Source organism: Suricata suricatta, chromosome 1, assembly GCF_006229205.1.
Source record: "Suricata suricatta isolate VVHF042 chromosome 1, meerkat_22Aug2017_6uvM2_HiC, whole genome shotgun sequence".
NCBI lineage: Eukaryota > Metazoa > Chordata > Mammalia > Carnivora > Herpestidae > Suricata > Suricata suricatta.
This window is the reverse complement of record NC_043700.1, coordinates 56,311,657-56,315,732: the sequence shown is the minus strand read 5'-3', so window position 1 is coordinate 56,315,732 and position 4,076 is coordinate 56,311,657. Positions and strand designations below refer to the sequence as shown.

The 4,076-nt window shown below is 36.5% G+C and overlaps 1 pseudogene; it reads left to right on the top strand.

The window, feature by feature from the left end:
• Positions 1-278: 278 nt before the first annotated feature.
• LOC115300959 overlaps positions 279-4,076 on the top strand; it is a 6,359-nt pseudogene continuing 2,561 nt past the window's right edge.

The following is a 4,076-nucleotide window of genomic DNA, read 5'->3' as shown; positions in this document are numbered from 1 at the left end:
AGTCTGGATGACTTCTATTTTTCTCCCCTAATTGCCCTGGCTAGGACTTTCAATACTATGTTGATTGAAAATGGTCATCTTTATCTTGCTCCTGATCCTAGCAGGAATAACAAATGATCACTTGTTTAAAATCCAAAATGTACATATTTAGTCTCCTTAACAGACTACTGTTTTTCTCTTTTTAAAGTAACTGAAACCAATGCCCCATGAACCCTAAAAATGTTTTGTTCCATGTAAGGGCGTCTCCGCACAGCATGTAGCATATAACATGCGGAGAAATGGAAAAGGAAGTGATGATATCTGAGGTGAGATATATGAGTTATTTTAAAAAGTAAAATAGTACCAATACTATAAGGAGTAATAATCAGCCCCCTCTGGGAAGAAGTACTCATAATTTTTTTAAGTTAGGTCATTAAGGAACAAATATTTACATGCCCCGCCATAATTTATGAGTGGGGAAAAATAGGCCAGGATTCATTTTCTCATTTTTAAAATTGACATGTTAATTTATTAGGCTAGCCCCTCAACTATATTAATTTAAAATAAATGAGTATAAGGTAGATGATCTTTAACACACACTATATAAAAGTATCCTTTTTCCATTCTGCAAAGCAGAAATTGAGTAAATCTGTTGAAAAGAATTTGCTTAGAAGGTGACAAACTAAACCACGAATATTTTTCAGTCAAAGTGAAGTCTTCGTCTGTTATTTTAGGCAAGAGTCTAAAAATAAATATGAGATTCGCAATATAACATCACGTTTAACTACAATTAGACTATTCTGGCTGTACCAACAGCTGAGTGATCTTGAGTAAGTTATTAAACTCTCCAGGTTGAAATCTATTAGAAAAATGGGGAAAACAACATTCACATGAGGTCATTCACAAGCCTAAGATGAGTTAATCCTAAATAAAGCATACAGAACAATGCTGTCACTTCAAAATTACGAATAATTACTAGTTCTTTCCTTCAGTGGGCTCCCTGAGCATATGCCTAGAGAGCTATGGCTTAATCATCACCACTTAGAGGCTCGTGTTACCTCATTCTTCTGGTTTCTAAAACGAAAAAGCATTCTTTTCTCTGTGCTTTTATTCTGATATCTAGTACTTCTTGTATCTTAGACCAAATACATCTATCAGATTTCTGATTTCTAACCTGTAGCCCTTTCATTTTTTTTTAATCAATGAATAAAAAAGAGTATAAAAATGTTTGTTACCTGAGGGCTCAACTCAGACAAGTTTTTTTTTTTATTTAAAAAGGATTACCCTCAAATATATTCTAATTGCAGTCCTCAGAATGGTACAAAATACATGATAAAATGTGTTCCCCTGTAAGTACCCATCACATCCTCCTTTTTATTTTTGGCATAAATTTGCACTAAAGTACGACTTTCAGAGATGATGGGAAGCTACTGATAAAGTAGAGAATCAAACAAAAGTAGGTAGATGCTGGGGCACCTGGGTGGCTCAGTTGGTTAAACATCCAACTTTGGTTTTGGCTCAGGTCATGATTTCACAGTTCATAAGATCAAGCCCTGATCAGCTTCTGGGCTGACAGTGCAGAACCTGCTTGGGATTCGCTCTCTCTCCTCTCTTTGTCCCCATCCCTGTCTCTCTCTCAAAAATAAATAAATAAACTTTAAAAATATCCTCTCCTCTAAAAAAAAAAGATAGATGCTGACAGCAGTATGCAATGGATATTGAATCACCTCAGAAATGTCTCATTTTCATCTCATCTGTAAAAGAGAAATGTTAACACAAACCAGCCTCACAGCAATTCTATAAATAGCACCTGAAGGACAGAAATGTTTGTGGAGCATCAGAAAACAGCAATATATTTGATTTCATTATACAATCTTTTTTCTGTTTTTAAGATTTTATTTAATTTTTTAATGTTTATTTATTTTTTGAGACAGAGAGAGACAGAGTGTGAGCAGGGGAGGGGCAAGGAGAGAGGGAGACACAGAATCTGAAACAGACTCCAGGATCTGAGCTGTCAGGAGAGATCCCAAAGCGGGGCTTGAACCTATGAACCATAAGAACTGAACTAACTGAGCCATCCAGGCGCCCCTCAAAATTTTATTTAAACCCAAAGTGGTTGGGACTCATTTAGTTGAGCGTCTGACTTCATCTCAGGTATTGAGCTCATGGTTTATGAGTTCAAGCCCTGTGTTGGGCTCTGTGCTGACAGTTCAGAGCCTGGAGCCTGCTTTAGATTCTGTATCTCCTTCTCTCTCTGCTCCTCTCTTGTTCACACTCTGTCTCACTTTTAAAAATAAATAATTAAAAAATTTTTGTTTTAAATCCAAAGTGGTTAACATATAGTGAAATAAGTTTTCAAAGGTAGAATCTAGTGATTCATCACTTATATATAACACTCTGCTCATCCCAACAAGTGCCCTCCTTAGTGCCCATCACCCATTTAGCCCATATCCCCACCCACCACCCCTCCAGCAACACTGTTTGTTTTCTGTATTTAAGAGTCTCTTACAAAGCAAGAAAGAATATACAAAGGAAAAAAGACAGTCTCTTTAGTAAATGGTGTTGGGAAAACTTGACAGCGACATGCATAAAAATGAACCTAGCCCACTCTCTTATACCATACACAAAAATAAACTTTAAATAAACCTAAATGTAAGACAGGAAGCATCAAAATCCTAGAGAAGAAAGCAAGCAAAAACCTCTTTGACCTTGGCTGCAGCAACTTCTTACATGACATGTCTCCAGAGGCAAGGGAAACAAAAGCAAAAATGAACTATTGGAACCTCATGATAAAAAGCTTCTGCACGGTGAAAGAAAGAATCAGCAAAACTAAAAGGCAACCCATAGAATAGGAAAAGATATTTGCAAATGGCATATCAGATAAAAGGTTAGTATCCAAAACCTATAAAGAACTTAACCAAACTCAATACCCAAAAAACAAATAATCCAGTGAAAAGATGAGCAAAAGACATGAATAGACACTTTTCCAAAGAAGACATCCAGATGGCTAACAGACACATGAAAAAATGCTCAACATCACTCATCATCAGGGAAATACAAATCAAAGCCACAAAGAGATACCACCTCACACCTGTGAGAATGGCTAAAATTAACAACTCAGGCAACAACTGATGTTGGCGAGGATGCGGAGAAAGGGGAACACTTTTGCACTGCTGGTGGGAATGCAAACTGGTGCGGCTACTCTGGAAAAGAGTATGGAGGTTCCTCGAAATATTTAAAATAGAACTACCCTACAACTCAGCAATTGCACTACTGAGTATTTATCCAAATCCCACAGGAGTGCTGTTTTGAAGGGGCACGTGAACTCCAATGTTTATCACAGCACTATCAACAATAGCCAAATCATGGAAAAAGCCCAAATGTCCATCAACTGATGACTGGATAAAGAAGGTATGGTGGATATATATATATTCACACACAATGGAACATTACTCTGTGATCAAAGAGAATGAAATCTTGCCATTTGCAACAACGTGGATGGAACTAGAGTATATTATGCTAAGTGAAATGAGTCTGTCAGAGAAAGACAAATATCATATGATTTCAGTCATATATGGAATTTAAGATACAAAACAGATGAACATAAGGGATGGGAAAGTAAGATAAAAAGAGAGAGGGAGACAAACCATAAGAGACTCTTCAATGCAGAGAACAAACTGAGGGTTGCTGGAGGGATTTTGGGTAAAGAATGGGCTAATTGGGCATTAAACAACAACCTTATTGTTGGAATAAGCACCAGGTGTTACATGTAGGTGATGAATCCTGGATTCTACTCCTAGAATCATTATTGCACTATATGCCAGCTAACTTGGATATAAATTTTTTAAAATTAATAAATTTTTAAAGTCTCTTGTGGTTTGCCTTTTTCACTGTTTTTATCTCCTTTTCCTTTTTCTTCCTATATGTTCATCTGTTGTGTCCTTTAAATTCCACATAGGAGTGAAATCACATGATATTTGTCTTTCTCTGACTCATTTCACTCAGCATAATACACTCTAGTTCCATCCACGTTGTTTCAAATGGTAAGAGTTCATTCTTTTTGATCACCACGTAATATTCCATTGCATGCATATATA